The 18,451-nt window shown below is 37.0% G+C and overlaps 1 long non-coding RNA gene across 3 annotated transcripts in view; it reads left to right on the plus strand.

Moving 5' to 3' along the window:
• Window positions 1-18,451, plus strand: part of LOC140513172 (uncharacterized) — a 55,232-nt gene that overhangs the window by 15,705 nt on the left and 21,076 nt on the right. The window contains exons 1-2 of one of the 3 annotated variants that reach the window (XR_011970090.1): window positions 7,826-8,442; window positions 16,130-16,188. This is a non-coding gene — a long non-coding RNA (uncharacterized lncRNA). Of the gene's footprint in view, window positions 1-7,825; window positions 8,443-16,129; window positions 16,189-18,451 lie in introns of those variants that run through there. The other 2 variants (XR_011970091.1, XR_011970092.1) reach the window with 2 other exon arrangements.

The following is an 18,451-nucleotide window of genomic DNA, read 5'->3' on the forward strand; positions in this document are numbered from 1 at the left end:
CACAGGCAGTAAAAATGCATGGATTAGGGACATAGTGTGCATTGTTTCAGGAACCACAAGGAAGCCAGTGTTGCTGGATCAGAGTATGGAAGTGTTAGGTATAAAAAGATTGAACAAGTGAGTGGAATCAGTTTGTCAAGGATTTTGAATGACAAAGCTTGTATATTTGACCCTGGAGACTGGAGTGAAGTGATGCTTGTGTCAGGGAGACCAATCAACAGGTTATTGCAATGGTTCGTGGATGAAGTAATAATGGTAGTAGTCTTGTCAGAAAGAAAAAGAGAACATATGCAAGAGATGTAATAAAGATAAAATTGACAGGACTTGGCAACAAGAGAGAGTGAGAAGGCAAGTACAGCACTAGGTTGTTAGCCTGGGTGACTGACAGAATAGTGGTACCCTCAACTGTAATAAAGAATTGAGGGAAAGTTTTAGGGGAAAGATGAGTTTAGTCTTGAACATGTTGAGAAAAATTGGTCATCCAGTTTGAGATGTACAATAAGCAGTTGGAGATGTGAAACTAGAAGTCAACAGAGAGATTTGAGAATCATCAGCTGATAACTGAATCCTTGGGAACTTATAAGATCACCAAGTGAAACAGTATAGAGGGAGAAGCAAAGAGGATGCAGGATCCCATGGGACACTCATGGTTAGGAGATATGACCTGAATGACGATCCAGCAAAGAAGACTAAGAAGTGATAGAGAATGGAACAACTTCAGAAAGCACACAGCTAAGTTAAGAAATACTACAGAGAATTGGGCAGTTAGGTGACTCAGTGTATACAACACCAGCCCTGGAATCAGTAGAACTCGAGTTTAAATCTGACCTCAGACACTTTCCACCTATGTAACCCTGGGTAAGTCACTCCTGTTTGCCTCAGTTTCTTCCTCTGTAAAATGAGCTGGAAAAGGAAATGGCAAACTACTCCATTATCTTTGCCAAGAAAACCCCAGGTGGGGTCATGGAGAGTCAGGCAGGACTGAAATGATTTAACAACAAACAATATGAAGAATAAAAGATAAAGGAGAAATCTGTGCAGAAGGCAGGAAAGGATGTTTATATACAATCATTCATTAAAATTGTATTAATTCAAACTTAGGTGACCCAATAACCCCAACTTCAAGAGGATGGAATTTCAATAATTCAAGAACTCATTTTTAGTGTTGAACTTAAAGTATTTAAGGTCACTTCTTGAGAACATCCTGTATATGAGCCTTGATTGCAATAAAACATGACAAATTCAAAATTCAAGGGACCAGCAAAGAAAGCATAACCATGACAGCTTTGAATTACTTTTCATTTAATTAATTATTTTTGCATTATCCCTAACTAGTTGTTTTTTGTAATGAACCAGTACCAGTTTAATATACTATATTTGTAATGGATAGCAGTGCAGTAAATTTAAATTCTGAGTTCTCGTGCATCATTCTTCAGAAATATTTTCCTGGTGTACCCTGGGAAGTTTCTTGCAATTATGCCTCTCACACATGGTTGGTTGGTTGTTGCCTTTCATTCTCAAAGAGGACTGACATCACTATGCTAGAGTCAAGTTACAGTGCTTCTGACTGTGGCTAATCAGACCAATAGGAGCTCAAAATGCTCTACCACCAATCAGGCACAAATAAACCATGTGAAAAATTGGGATGGATACTCTAAATTTGCACATCCTACTTTTCTTTTGAGCTGTTTCAAGTCTGCTTTGCTCACAGAGCACAGAACCTTTTCTGATGTAGGCACGCCATGCTGAGTGGTCCTGTGCCAGTGTTTCCCATGTCACACAATCAATTCCAAAGTTCTTAAGAGAGACCTTGAGAGTGTCCTTGTATCTCCTCTTCTGACCACCATGTGAATGCTTGCCTTTTGTGAGTTCTCCATGAAAGTCTTTTTTTTTGTTGTTGCAAGCTTATGTTTTGCATTCAAGTGACATGGCCATTGGAGTTATACTTTCTGAAGTAGAGTTTGAATGCTTGGAAGTTTAGTTCAAGAAAAAATCTCGGTGTCTGGTATCTTATCCTGCCAGGTGATCTTCAGAATCTTCCTAAGACAATTCAAATAGAGTCCTGGTCCTACACATCACAGGACCTAAGTTCAAATCCTACACCCACTGTTTATTGCTTATGTGACCTTGGATGAATTATTTCACTTTCCTAGGCCTCAGTTTCCTCATTTATAAAATGATTTTTATTTTGCATTAGATGACCTTTGAGGTCCTTTCCAACTCCAGATTTACAATCCCCCAAGTGCTTTTGAGACTGCTTGGGCAATAGTGGTGTCTCTGTTGGGGAGGTGGTGGTGGAGGTGACTAAAAGACCATGTAAGGTGGTTTCTTTTCTTCTGAACAAATACTGAAAGGGATAAGCCATTCTTATTTTGCACTTGTTCTGTGTCCTTCATAGAGAGACTACATCCACTTTCCTCCTGGGCAACTGAGCTTATTCTCTTCTCACTATCCTCTCCTTCTCCCTCCCCTTTTTTCTCCCCCTCCCCCTCCCCCTCTTCCCTCTTCTCCTCCCCTTAACTTGGGGATTACTGGCTAGATTTCTTTCTCAAAGACCAACCCTTAGACCCATTTTACTCTGGATCTCAACGCTTGGACAATAATAGATCCCTGCCCAAGCACCACTTAATGGTTATTTTGGGGCCCCCCGGCTCAGATTGAATGTCAATAGTAACTGTTTCTCTTTTGGCCAGCAACCCTGATGGTCTTCCCCTCCCAGTTTAATTTCTTTTAATTAAAGGGGCCATCCCTTGACTCACTTCTTATAAAGGTCTATTCAGTGAATGGGCTTTACTTCACTCAAAGTGAGAACGTTTAAAGACCTTAGTTTAAAAGGGCCAGGGTCTTTCATTGTATCCTGGAGCATTTCCAGTTGTCCTGATCCATATCTGGCCACTGGACCTAGATGGCTCTGGAGGAGAAAGTGAGGCTGGTGACCTTGCACAGCCCTCCCTGACTCAAATCAAAGTCAATTCCAAGTCATGCCATCATCTCCCTGATGTCATGTCCTCTTCGAGAATGAAGGACAAACCATACAACCTCTACTTTACAGAAATGCTTGTTTTTCTGAGAGCAGTCAGTATAAAGATTGTTTTTCTTTCTCAGAGCCTTCAACATTAAGGAGGTGTGTATATCCTGGCAGCCAGCTGGAACAAAACATCAAGGGCATCTGGCTGTAGTCCATAAGCAGCAGTGTAGCCAAGGGATTAGAATTCAAAAGACCTGGCAGCAAACAGCCAGTTCTCAACTGGGGCTAAAATTCAAGGGCAGAATAGTCCTAAGATGACCTGGCAGAACAGGTCAAGGCCCCAGGCTTAGAGATACTGGGCTACTAAAGCAGAAACTTAAGCATAGTGGAACAGTTGTTTCGGTAAAAGACAGGGGCAAAATGAGTCAAAAGTTGTATTATTAGAAAACAGTCAGGGAAAGACTGATGATGCTGAATTATTTGTGTTATAGATCCACATTGTTATATTTCCCCTGTTTAGGGAGCAGACTCATTATAGAACCTGAAGCATTGCTAAGTCTGTAGGTATAGGTTAAGTAACCTCAGCTGTGGCAACCAGAGAAATGCAAGCATAGGGAGCAGAACCAAAATTAAAAATTCTCACACATGCATGTTCAGAAATGTCCAAGGTGTTGATTAGTTTTTACTTGAGTATATTTATTTAAGAGTGACCCTCTACTTTGTGGGGTAGGGGAGAATGGGTAGTGATAGTGGGGAAAAAGCAAACAAAAAGAAACTAAGAAAAAATATCAATGAAACAGAAATTCTTCCTTCAGACCCATATCACTGTAGTCACTTTAGAACTGATTTATTATTATTTCTGATTTATTAAAATAAGTAATATTAGACTCTCGTTTCCATCTCATACTCATCAGATTGACAAAGTTGACAAAAAATGGAAAATAACAGATACTGGAGGGATTATGGCAAAACAGGCATGCTGATGTACTTTTAGTGGAGTTGTGAATTGGTCCATCCATTTAAATTTCCTGAACTGTGCATAGTTTTTGTTTTATTTTTCATTTTATTTTCTTAAGTTTTAAATTTATATTTAATTTTAGTATTTAACATTCATTTCCACAAGATGTTGAGTTCTAAATTTTCTCCCCATCTTTCCCTTCCCCCACCCCTAAATGGCATGCATTCTGATTACCCTTTCCCCCACTCTGCCCTCCCTTTTATCGTCCCCTCTCTTATCCCCTACTCCTTTACTTTCTTGAAAGGCAAGATAGATTTCTGTACTTCATTGCCTGTAAATCTTATTTCCCAGTTAGATGTAAAAGCAATTTTAACATTTGTTTTTAAAACTTTGAGTTCTAAATTCTCTCCCTTCTTCCCTCCCCACCCATCCCCATTGAGAAGGCAAGCAATTCAATATAGGTTATAAATGTGTAGTTATGCAAAACACTTCCATAATAGTCATGTTGTGAAAAACTAATTATATTTCCCTCCATCCTATCCCATCCCCCCAATTATTCTATTTTCTTCTTTGGCCCTGCCCCTTTTCTAAAGTGTTTACTTCTGACTACTTCCTCCCTGAATCTGCTCTTCTTTCTATCATCTCCCCTACCTTATCCCCTGCCCCTCTACTTTCCTGTAGGATGAGATACCCAGTTGGCCGCATATATTATTCCTTCCTTAAACCAAATCTGATGAGACTAAGGTTCACTCATTCCTTCTCATTTCCCACCTATTCCTCTACATTGTGAAACCTTTATCTTGTCTCTTTTATGCGATATTATTTATCCCATTCTATCTCCTCCTTTCTCCTTCTCCTAATATATTACTCTCTCACCCCTTAATTTTATTTTTTAGGTATCATCCCTTCATATTCAACTCACTCTGTGCCATCTATGTTATCTATGTATCTGTGTATCTATCTAATCTATCTGTCTCTCCTTCTACCTTCTCCAACTACCTAATACTGAAAGAGGTCTCATGAATTACAAATATCATCTTTCCATGTAGGGATGTAAGCAGCTCAACTTTAATAAGTGTCTTATGATTTCTCTTTCCTGTTTACCTTTTCATACTTTTAATTCTTATATTTGAAAGCCAAATTTTCTATTCAGCTCTGATCTTTTCATCAAGAATGCTTGAAAGTTCTCTATTTCATTGAATGTTAATTTTTTCTGTTGAAGGATTATACTGTTTTGCTGAGTAGATGATTCTTGGTTTTAATCCTACTTCTTCTAACCTCAAGAACATCATATTCCAAGCCATTCAGTCCCTTAATGTAGAAGCTGCTAGATCTTATGTTATCCTGATTGTATATCCACAATACTCAAATTGTTTCTTTCTGGTTGCTTGCAATATTTTCTCCTTGACCTGGGAACTCTGGATTTTGGCTACCATATTCCTAGGAGTTTCCCTTTTTGGATCTCTTTCCAGAGATTATTGGTGGATTCTTTCAGTTTCTATTTTGCCCTCTGGTTCTAGAATATCAGGGCAATTGTCCTTGATAATTTCATGAAAGATAATATCTAGGCTCTTTTTTTGATCATGACTTTCAGGTAGTCCAATAATTTTAAAATTATCTCTCCTGGATCTCTTTTCCAGGTCAGTTGTTTTTCCAATGAGATATTTCACATTGTCTTCTATTTTTTCATTCTTTTGGTTCTGTTTTATATTTTATTGATTTCTCATAAAGTCATTATACTCCATTTTAATTTGGAAGGAATCATTTTCTTCAGTGAGCTTTTGAACCTCCTTTTCCATTTGGCCAATTTTGCTTTTTAAAGCATTATTCTCCTCAATGGCTTTTTGGACTTCTTTTGCCATTTGGGTTAGTCTATTTTTTAAAGCCTTAATTTCTTCAGAATTTTTTTGGGTCTCCTTTAGCAAGTTGTTGACTCGATTTTATTTCCCTTCTCATTTTTTCCTCTACTTCTCTTATTGATTTTCAAAATCCTTCTGGAGGTCCTCCATTACCTGCAACCAATTCATATTCCTCTTGGAGGCTTTTGATGTGGGAGCTTTGACTCTGCTGTCCTCCTCTGGTTGTATGCCCTGATTGTCCTTGTCACTAAAAGAAGATTCTATAGTCTGAGTCCTTTCACAATGCTTACTCATCTTCGCAGCCAAACACTTGACTTTCTAATTCTTTTCAAGGTAGAATGGTGTTTCCAGTGGGGCTGGGGCTGGGGGTGGGTGTACTATCTCAGGCTTCACGGATTTTATATCAGTCACTCAATCCCCCACTGTTTGTAGGCCCAGAGCTCCAGAAGCAGCCTCTTTCACTGCTGCTGCTACTGCTGCCTCCACCTCTGCCACCCCCACCCCCACAGTCCTGGGACTGGGGCCAGATGCATTCATACCACCCACCCCTCCCTTACCCAGATCCCACAGAGTTTTCCAGCTGACTACTCTGGTATTTGTGGGTTGAGAAGTCTGGAAACTGCCACAGCTGCCAATGATTCCGTTTTCAGAGTCCTTCTGCAGCTCTGTGAGCAGGCTGTGCTCTGCTTCCTGCCAGATGTGAAAGATCCTTCCAGTCAACTCTCCAGGTTGTCTTGGGCTGGGGATTGGTCCCACTTTGTCACTTTGTGAGTTCTGTATCTCCAGAACTTTTCCAGAGTCATTTTCCACAGGTATTTGGAGGAGAGCTCAGGGAAGTCCCCACTTCCACTCCACCATCTTGGCTCTGCTTTGTGCATACCTTTTGATCTACTGATCCTACTGGTAGGCCTATAGCCCAGAGGTATCAAATAAAGAGGAAAAGAACCCCAAAATATTTGTATTAGCTCTTTTTGTGGTAACAAAATATTGGAAACTAAGGTGGTACCCATCAATCTGGCAATGGCTGAACAAATTATGATATATGAAAAAAATGGAGTAAAATTATACTATAAAAAATTATGAGACAATTTCAGAAAAATCTGGGAATACCTGTATGAACAAGTGCTAAGTGAAGTGAGCTGAATGAGAGGAAAAGTGAATATAATGAAAACATTGCAAAAACAAATACTTTTGAAACATTTAAGAACCTGATCAATGCATTGAATAATCATGATTATAAAGAAACAATGGCCAAGTATGCTCCCTTCCTCCTACAAGAGAGATGATTGACTCAGGATTTGGAATGGGACATCTATTTTTTGAACATGAGACTCACTTTACTTTACTGTGTGCATTTGTTAAGCATTGTTGCTTTTATTCTTCAGTGAGTTAGGGGGAAGAAAAAAGGAAAAGAAAAAAAGGAGTTGACAATTGAAAAAACAAGTAAAATTTAGCTTAAAAAAACTATTTAGACTTATTTTCCTAACACTTAAAACACAGAAGAACATCTAGACATCAGTGGTGGGGTTCACATATCAGTGGATGCATGCTAAGGACCAGGTACAATAAGGAAAAAAAATAAATAATTTTGAATTTTCTGAAACACTTGCCTCTATCAGTGTAAATAACCAGAAGCTAACTGTTTTGTTTCAAAGACTGAGCACTTGTAAAGAAAGCATTCTCCAGCTTGGGGTTTCCATGATAAATGATGTATTTCTATTCATTGTTATATGGACATCATTAGACTGATGAACACTTTTGAAAAACAATGGCCTCTTCCTCCTTCCTTATTGTATTATTATTCAGCACCCACTGCAATGGCTCCAAGGCATTTTATGTAGCAAATATTTGTCTCTCCTCCACAAATTGTCCCATTACTTTTACCTTTGGACATAAGAGTCATTCTCTCAGGCTTCATTTATGCCAACTATGTCAGGTGGCATTTATATTTCCACTTTCTTACTTTCCATCTGTTTTTGGCTTATGAATACGTAATTGCCTTTCTGCATTCTTCTTGTTTTTTACCTACTCTTGCTAAACAATATTTTTCCCCATTCTAGAGGAATATGTCAGTTTGAATTAAGCTGGGGTACACTGATAGTTTTGAGAGTGCCTTGACTGAGTAAATGCATCCTTTCTGTAGTAGGTAGCAAGCCCCAATAGAGGCATATGAAAGATTACAGTAACTTAACAGCATTTTAAATTCTTTCTGCTTGATTCCAGATTCATGAAACAGGGTTAGGGTTTTTTTAATATAATTTTTTATCAGGGACAAATGCCCAATATCTTTCAATAGCACATAGCTCCTTATTATGGATGTTCTGTGATTCAATTTGGAGAAATGATGTTTGTCACTTCGACTTGCCACCAGGATAGTTAAATCACCAGGCATAACACATATTGTGCAAACCTCTGCTGAATTTGGCAAGTGTGCTCTGCTTTCCACAGGCAAAGAAGAGGCCAAGTCCTTTACTTGGGACTGTTTGGAGCTATCCATCCTCCAGAGACAGCTGAAAGAGGATTTTTCTTGGGGAATAACTTTCCAATTACTTAGGTATTTGTACACTCTGTACAATTTGGTGCTGATGGAAATTCAAAAAGGACTTGGAGTTGGAAGAGTGGCCTGTTAACCTCGAACAACATTGGGGTCATTAGTGGTAAGCTCATTGTTAGCTTTACCTGGCAAAGGAGAGAACTGCAAGATTTCATTCTAGTGTTACATGCTTTGTAGTCCTTAATTGCTCTTAGAGGAGAGATTTAGCTTCTACTCTGTGCCTTCTTATTTCCTATCTGTTATCTCCATTTGTGCATGAGAATATTTAAAAAGTTTGTTTATCTTTTGTATAGCCTTTGAACCTCATGTAATGGCAGGGCCTGAACATCGAATAAATAGTTCTTTTTTCTAATTCTCACATCACTGACCTGGCCTGGAGAAGGGTTTTTTAGTTTTCTTTCTTTCTTTTTTTTTTTTTTTTGTTTCTGGGTCACAGATGTTCTGGACACTGTTTTGCCTGACTGTTCCTGGGAAACATGACTCAGTTTTTTCTGGGGTCTAGCAACTTTCAGTCTCTGTGTTTTCTATAATGTTCTGCCCACTAGGTGTTTGTCCACTAGGACTGGGCTCCCTGAAGATATGGGGTCCAATGGACAGGTGAAAAGAGGTCCTGGATGCAGTTAACATTTCACAACTATCACTTGACTCTTAAGTTCATGAGATTACATTTCTCCACAATGAGACATAATTTGTTAGTTTGCAAACAGGAAACTGAAACTTTACTCATATACCATTCTACTATGAAGTCTCATCATAGTTGAGAAATTACCTCTGGTCTTTTAATTCTACCATTACAGTGCTGGGAAGGCAGGGGCAACAGGGGTATAGTAGACAGGTGTCTGGACTTGAAATTAGCCTCCTGAATCTGACTACTGTCTTAGCTACTTGCTCACTGAGTCATCCTGGCTAAGTCATTTAATCTCTATCACCCTCAATTTCCTTTTCTGTAAAATGTGGAGGATGATAGCATCTACTTCAAAGAATTGTTCGGAGTGTAAAATGAAATTGTATATGTAATGTCTTTTGCAAACCTTAAAACTCTATATTCATTAGCTATTATTAACTATGATCCTAGAGATGGACTATATGCTACTCAAGTTCCATTGAAAGGTGACAATCAGGTGAAATATTTTTGGTCCATAGAAATGAATGAAGACTGTTTCAAGGGTCCACATACAATCTTTGTTTGTTTTAGTTGGTATATTGAAATGTTTGTTTTTGTTGTTGATTTTAAAATTCATAGTAAAAATAAAATAAAAAAACTTAATAGTCAATTTTTAGGCAAAGAGATCCTGAAATCTGGGTTGAGGTGAGCAACGTGATCACATCAATGAAATATCAGATCACTGAATTGAGTTATTCTCAAATACAATTACCTGTCATCTAAATTATACATTACTTCTTGGTAGGGTTGATTGCTTTCATTTTCTTAAATAGTTGACCACACATCTGAATGGCTGTGTTGTCCATCCCCTAGAGGAGATAGGGGAATAGGGAGCAGTAACACAGGAAGGCAGGATGGAGAAGCTAGACAGCTTTTCATCTCTTCCTCATTAGGTCTTAAGAGTGTGGATTTATTATTTTGTCCAAAATGAATTCTCAGAATATGACACACCCATATCCTAATGCAAGTACAAAAACAAACTCCAAAGCCAAATAAAAATGATCCCTTTCCCTGTTATTTGCCATTTTGATTTTCAACTACTTCTGCTATCTTTCTTCATTAAATGACCTCAAGCTCTCTCCAAGTTTATGTGGGAAAAGACATGCATTAGAGGACTAATTTACATAAGAGTGTCTTCTTCTGTGCAGGTCATGCCTAATTGCCCTATAGGATGGCTTATGCATTTGCCTTTACCTAAAAGTACACCTAAATTCCTGTCCTTTGGTGAAGTCTGTCATCCAATCAGCATTACACTGGGGAAAGAAAGACTGAGAAATGATTTTTGCAGTTTCAGGAAAAGTGGTGCTACTAATGGCCTTGCTTTTTTGACCTAAAGATGAGAAAAAGGAAGGCACTATTTTGAGTTTCAGTGCAGCTGGGTAGCACAGTGTATAGAACACTGGACCTGGAGTCAGGAAGACCTGAGTTCAAATTTGACCTCAGACACATACTAGCTGTGTGTCCTTGGGCAACTTAATTAACCTATTTGCTTCAGTTTCTTCAGTTGTTAAATGGGAATATTAATAATAGTAGCCACCTGCCACAGTTATTTTGAGGATCAAAGTAGATAATAGTTGTAAAGTGCTTAACACAGTGGCTGGCACGTAGTAGGTTTCTATTTCCTTATGCTTATTTCCTCTCTCTTTCCTTCCCCTTTTCCAGTAATATTACTATAGCCATCAGAAAAAATTTAGCGTCTTTGTTAGAAATCACTTATCAAGGTCCATTACAGGTTATTTATCTACAGCACCTCCCCCACCCCCATCTAGTCTCATGTTCTTGTCATCAAAATGAATTTTGACAAAGGCTGTGCAAAGATAGTAGTAAACCTTGACAACATTTTAATTTAAAATGCATAGATCTTTCCTTTAAACCTTGAATCTGTAAGTTCAGAACATACATTTGAAAGTAATATTGAAAAGGAGTTGAGTTTAGAAGGAACTTCAACGGATTTTGAAAAAAAAAAAAGGTCACTATTTTCTTCCAGTCTGATGGGAAATCTGTTGGTTTCGAATCCTTCAAGGATTAAGCTAGGACACTTGTAATGGTTCAGTCCTTTTATATAGTTAGTATCTGATTGAAACAACTTTCCAAAAACAAAATTCCAAGACCTAGCTTGAGGGAAGGGAAATGAGAGACAGAGGAGTAGGAAGAGACACAGAAACAGATGGGGACAGAAAGAGGGCAGAGCAAGGGAGACATACAGACAGAGAGAAGAGGGAGCAAGAATGAGAGACAGAGAGGGGCAGAGACAGAGAGGTCAGAGAGAAACAGAGACAGGAAGAGCTTGAGAAGAAGAGATAGAGATGTGGGATTCAGAGAGACAAATAGAGAGACACACACAGAAGAAGACTTGTAAGTCAAGTAGTCATGTAAAATGGGACGAGTGCTCAAGAATAAACTATGGGGGGAGGGAGGGAATGTGCCTAGCAAGGACATAATTTTGTAAATATTTTAGAACCAGATACTCATAAGTGTTAGCATTTAGATGGGATCGCCCCAGCCTGAAACAACCCTTTATGGGATAAACTGTGGCTTGGAGAGACCGCAAAAGTAGTAGGTAACATAAAAGGAAAACTTTCAGGATTTGCAACAGAGAAAATCCAAATATACCTACTTTAAATCTAGAACTAAAAAAAAGTAGGCAGAATTCCTGATAATGGAATGTGTTATCAGTGGAGATTGGGATATTTGCCCCCAGAAATCTTACTGGGCAGGGTAGGCATCCATCTGAAAAAAATGGTTCTGGCAAATTGAAGTATATTCTGCTTGGATCCATAGACTTTAATTACTGGGTGACGTCTTAAAATGCCTTGATTCTTACAGGTCAGCACAATTAGATCATGCTGCTAAGGTTGTTGGTTTGATTTCTGCTCCAGGAAATCAATTTTATGCAAAGACAAACTCTCTTCCTAATATCATTGCTTATTAGAGATATCAGACAAGAGTCTCAGCATGACCCATGTCATATATCTTACTGATAGTGGGCCAGGGATCTCATATTTATATTCATTTCAATTCATTAAGTGACTACTACTTAAATGACATTATATTAGGTCCTGGGGAGATATATTATTTAAGTAAGACTTTATCTATCCTCTTCCTAGAGTTTACAATCTGATAAGGAGATTTAATATGTGCACAAGTAACTAATAGTGTTTGTTTTTGTTTAAGTCATGTCAACAGAACCCTGGAATAGTTGGTTGTCAATCATTCAGTTCTTGACCCCTGTATGCTACATCCTATGTTTTTTATCTAGGAGTATGTGGTAAAGGTAATATGTCTCTGAAAGAGTTCCATACCCTCTTATAGGTCATAACTTTTCCTTTGCAGACTGATTTAGGACATAATTTATCGGAGCAAATTAATAATACAAATGCATAATGCAGTTGAGGCAGGTAAGTGGTACAGTGTCTGCACTGTAGAGGCCTGCAGTTAGGAAGACTCATTTTGGGTTCAAATCTAGCCTCAGATACTTACTAGCTATGTGACCCTGGACAAGTCACTTAACCCTGTTTGCCTCAGTTTCCTAAATCTATAAAATGATCTGGAGAAGGTAATGACAAACTACTCCAGCATCTTTGCCAAGAAAACCACAAATGAGTTCATGAAGAGTTGAACATGACTGAAGTGACTGAACAATAACAATTAAAAATAATAGACACAAAGTACAACATTCCACTTTTGTCTTGGTCCATCCTCAAAGACAGAAGAAAACAAAACAAACAAACAAAAAAAACTCTCAGTTTGAAGTTCATTTTTTTCTTCAACTTCTTAGCACTCTGCTACACCCTCCCCCTCCCCTCTAGCCAACCAAGCCACCATGGAAATTGAAGAAGCCAGTCTTTGTTTTCTTGGAAGTTCCATGTCTTATGCTAGAAATTTCTTCTCCCCTTATCATGACTGAATAGAAGAAGACCATACTCAACTTGGTCAAAGGTAAACTTCAAGTTGGGAAGTGAACTTTGACTTCACTAGAGTCAAGTACGCATTCACAGAAATTGAATATCAGTATTATTGCCTTTATGGTCTCTGATTTTATGGTGCATCTTTTGGGTTCTAGATTTTTCCATCTCAGATGGTCCCTGACAGCTCCCAGAGCATAGAAAAGAGTAGGGGAATATATTCAGAGTCCTATGCCCACCACAGTGGTGAGAATTCAGAGAAGAATCCTGATTATTTTTTAAAAATAAAAATCATGTGATTTTTATTTTTATTATTGATATGGACAAGTATAACCACACCAAGAACAAAACAACAAAAATCATATGATTTTATCAATAGATGCAGGAAAGACTTTTTGGCAAAATACAATAATCTTTCCTATTAAAAACAAACAAACTGGAAAGCATAGAAATAAATGGAGCTTTTTAAAAAATGATTAAGTAATATTTATCTAAAACCAAGAGCAAGCATTATCTGTAATGAAGATAAACTAGATGTCCAATAAGATCATGGGTAAAGCAACAATATCCATTACTATTCAGTGTTGACCTAGAAATGTTAGCAGTAGCAATAAGAAAAATAAAATGAAGGAATAAGTCTAGGCTAGGGAATGAGGAAACAAATTGTAACTTTTTGTAGATGATATGATCACATACTTAGAAAACCCTAGAGAATCAACTAAAAAAAACTATTGAAATAAACAAAATAGTTGAAATAATTAGCAACTTTCGCAAAGCTGAAAGATATAAAATAGACCCACATTACTCATCAGTATTTCTATATGTTATCAACAAAACCAGCAAGAAGAGATAGAAAGAGAAATTCCATTTAAAATAACTACAGACAGTATAAAATACTTGGAAGTCTACTTTCCAAGGCACACATAGGAACTATATGAACACAATTCCAAAACAAAGACAGATCTAAATAGTTGGAAAAATAATAATTGCTTTTGGGTAGGCTAAACCAATAAAATAAAATGACAGTATTACCTAAATTAATTTATTTAACCATGGTCATACCAAAAAAGCTATAGGGGGGCAAAGTCAAGATAGCAGAGTAGAAAGATGCCCATATGCTAACTCTTATCCCACAGCCCATAAAATACCTGAAAAGAAGAACTCTCAACAAATTCTAAAGCAGTAGAAGCCACAGAACAATGGTGCGGAGGAGATTTCTAGCCCAGAGTGACCTGAAATATCAACAGGAAATGTCTGTCCCACTGGACATGGAGCAGAGCCCAGCCCAGCCTTGGCCATATGGCACCAAGAGGAGCAGAACTGAGCAGGCTTCAGGGACAGAAAAAACCTATAGAACAATTACTTTATAGAACTAGAAGAAAACAAGAAAATTCATCTGGAGGAAAAAAGGTTGATTATCAAGAGAACGAATGAAAAAAAATGAAAGATTGGGGCCTACCAGTATCAGATCTCAAACTATATTATAAGGGGGTAATTGTTGAAACAACCTGGTACTGAATAAGAAATGGAGCAGCTGATCAGTGGAATAGATTAGGAAGCAAAAGAGCACAATAACCTAGTATTTGATAAACTCAAAGATCCCTGCTATTGGGGCAAGAAAAACTCAAAATGGGTACATGATTTATGCATAAAGGTGATGTTATAAACAAATTAGGGGAACATGGAAGAAATTGCCTGTTAGATTAATGGATAAAGAGAGAGTTCATGACCAAACAAGAGATAGAAAGATTCACAGGACGTAAAATGTAAATTTTTATTGTATGAAATTAAAAAGGTTTTTCATAAATAAAACCAATGCAACCCAAATCAGAAGAAAAAGAGGAAAAATTGTAGCAAGTGTCTCTTATAAAAGTCTAATTTCTCAAGTATATATATAGAGACTTGAACTCATTTATAAAAATAGGAACCACCTCCAACTGATAAGTGACCAAAAGATACAAACAGGTGGTTTTTGAAATCAAGAAAAGGAAATCAAAGCTATCAATAATCACATAAAAATGCTCTAAATTACTAATAATTTGAGAAATGCAAATGAAAACAACTCTGAGGTATCACCTCACACCCATCAGATTGGTAAGAAAAAAGAAAAAGAAAATTACAGATGCTGGAAAAGGTTGTGGAAAAATAGGTACACTAATAATGCACTATTGGTAGAGCTATAAACATTTTGGTGATTAATTTGGAGCTATGTCCAAAGAGCTAAAAAACCATGCATACTTTTTGACCTAAAAATACCTTTACTAGGCCTATTCCCCAAAGATATCATGAAAAAAGGAAAAGGACTTATATGTACAAAAATATTTTTGCCAGCTCTTTTTGTGGTAGCAAAGAATGGGAAACGGAGGGCATGCTGACCAGTTGGGGAATGGCTGAACAAACTATGGTACCTGAATGTGATAGAATGCTGTAAAAATGATGAAAAGGATGATTTTAGAAAAACCTGGGAAGACTTATATGGATTGCTGCAAAGTAAAGTGAACAGAACTTGGAGGATCTACACAGTATTGGCAATAGTGTAATGATAATCAACTGTGAAAGACTTGGTAAAGATCAATTATTACAGTGACCCACAACTACAAAGTACTCATGGTATAAAATGCTATCCACCTCTACATAGCAAAATGATGGTCTCAGAGTGCAAACTGAAACATAATTTTATTATCTTTCTTTATATAATTTCCTTGTCTTCTGGGGAAAACATGACTAATGTGGAAACGCATTTTGCATGTCTTTATATACATATATATACACATATGTGCATATTATATATATATATATTTCATTATATTTCTTGCATTTTTAGTGACTGGGGATAGGGTAGGGAGTGTGTGGAGGGACAAAATGAACTTGAAACTGAATTTTTAAAAAAATATTCTATGACTAGGGGAAGAGTTTATAACCAAGAAAGGGACTGTGAGGACCACACACAATAAATTTGACAATTTTGATTACAAAACCAAAATAAAAGCATTCAAAGCTGTATTGGTGCTCTTAAAAAAAAGATTGATGGTGCTTTCTCATAATCTGGTTACTGATAGTTTGCATTTCTTCTTTTTGAAAGCTGTTTGTTTGTATTCTTTGACTCTTTATTGAATGAGAAATGATTCTTATTCCTATATTTATGACAGATCTTTACATACTGTGTGTATTATACCTTTATCAGAGATAGTAAATGTGAAAATTTTTTCCTCTATCAACAGATTTTGTTTTTCTAGTTGCCCTGATTATGAAGGCATAATGGTACAATGGAAAAATGACGGTAAGCAGGACATTCTTTCAGAAGGGCTATTTCAAGGGTTGGTAATAGCTTATCAAGCATGGCACATCAGTTTCATTATTACTTTAGATTATATTGTAGATGATGGATCTATTATAGAAAGCAGAGGTACTGTATAACCTGGTAAAAAGGAAAGAATATTGGTTTTGGAATGAGAGTTCAAGAGCTGATTGTTAAAATGTCATTGTGAATGCTTACACCTTGGAAATAGGCAAATGCTACAAATCAGGGCTTGATTTATTATTTTGTTGTTTGTCTGGACTTAAGAAAGTGATGGAAAAAGTGTTGATGCAATTTAAACTTAAAGGGTATCATGAAAACTATTTTTGGAGTCAGTTGTTAAACTTTTACCAGCATACCTCTGCTTTCATCCCTAAATCTATGATCTCAAAAGAACTTATTTTGCCACCTCTAATTTCTACAGTCTTTCTCTTTCAACACATCTTTATGGATTAAGTTTTAAAGATAAAAATATCATGATATGTCCTTTTAATCTTAGGTTACATAAAAAAAATAATTCATTTGTGTAATAGCAGCTGCCTTGAAAACTCAAATTATATCCTATTACTTTCAGTACTTTATCAGCCACCATAATTGTTGGGAAGTACTAAAGCTGTGTGCAACCCTAGCCATTTAGAGAGGCTGAAAGTAAGAAATGGAAAGCCTCAGCTATGTATGACCTGGGTATTATTTAATATCCTATCTGGCACATCTCAAAGCTCCAGCAACCAACTTTGATGATAAAATATTATTTGTTTGTCTAGGTTTATAATGCAAGCTAGAATGAACTGCTAAGAAAAGAGAGCACCATTGTTTTTCTTCTCAATTGCCTGTCCTTAAAGGAAATGCTGGCTCTAAAATTTAATCCTCCCCATTCTATCCAAGGAAAGCCTCTCAAAAATACTTTAGTCAGGAAATATTTTATGGGTTTACTGAAATGCAGAATGTTTCTTTATAGGTCCCTGTTGCCTTTCACAAGGTCCAGTAGAAATTGAATTTTATTTTACTGAGGCAGTGAGATGGTATAGAGTGCTGGACTTGGATTCAGGAACCTGAGTTCAAATCAGGTCTCAAACACTTAACTACCTGTGTGACTCTGGGCAAATCACTTAACCTGTCCTATCTTTGGTTTCCTCATCTATAAAATGGGAATCATAATAATAGTACCTGTCTCACAGGGATACCATAAAGCTCTTTGCAAATCTTAGTGTGCCATGTACACATTCGCTATTGTTTTACTGGGAAGGAGAGATAGGAAAAGAGTACTCTTGTTTTCTCCCCATGATAGAGCATAGTTGTTTTTTATCATGCAAAGCTGACAAGTTTGGGCTCTGAACTCCAGCTGTCCAGATGGTTTAATAAAAAAAAAAAAAAAAAAAAGAAGAAATAGAGCAGGGTATGACATATTTTCTTTCTCTCATCCAGAAAAGAATAGTTTCGTGTCAAGGTAACTTGTAAGTCATATGCTGAAGGGAACTGTTATGTGAGTAAAAGAGGCAGATAAACTAGAAGAAAACAGGGTGGGGACAAAGGCCCAGGGCCCAGAAGAAAAACATAAAATGAAAATGACTTTCTTTAAACAAGGAATGAAATGTTTATGTGATTTACCACCATCTGGCTTGTTTAGAACTCCAGATTTAGAGGTAAAATAAACCCCAGCATATTTTCATATTGCTTTCCATTGGTTATTCTAATATTCATTATATCAAAAAAAGTATGCTGGGACTAACACTGACTCTCCCCTGCAAAACATCCACACAATCATAGCACTATACAAAATAAAACACAGCAAATAGCCAAAAACACCTCAACTCCCCCCTCTATAAAAATTTGTAAGCAGAGGTCAAGATACAAGTAACAACTACCCCAAAGCATCAGCAAGCCATGTTAAATAGAGCAAATCCAATGAACACATACTAAATTCTTTAGTTCCTAGGAAATAAGCCCTAAAATTCTCTATTACAATGTACAAATCATATCTTTTCAAGTATTCAGAAATACCCTTTCCTTTCTCCTATGTTTGCAAAATCTTCCTAAGGAATTTGGAAAGAGGTGATCATGGATTGATTTTATAATTTAGTTCTAGCAGTATCCATGATTCCAAAGTAATAAAATAAAATTTAAGTCTGTGCTTCTGATTCCTATTCCTTAATGGGGAAGAAGTGTTTCAAACTACGTATCTGAGGCTTGACGCCCTTCCTAACAAATGCCATTACACATGACCGCTCACAGAGAATAGGAAACA

Source organism: Notamacropus eugenii, chromosome 7 (assembly GCF_028372415.1).
Source record: "Notamacropus eugenii isolate mMacEug1 chromosome 7, mMacEug1.pri_v2, whole genome shotgun sequence".
Taxonomy (NCBI): domain Eukaryota; kingdom Metazoa; phylum Chordata; class Mammalia; order Diprotodontia; family Macropodidae; genus Notamacropus; species Notamacropus eugenii.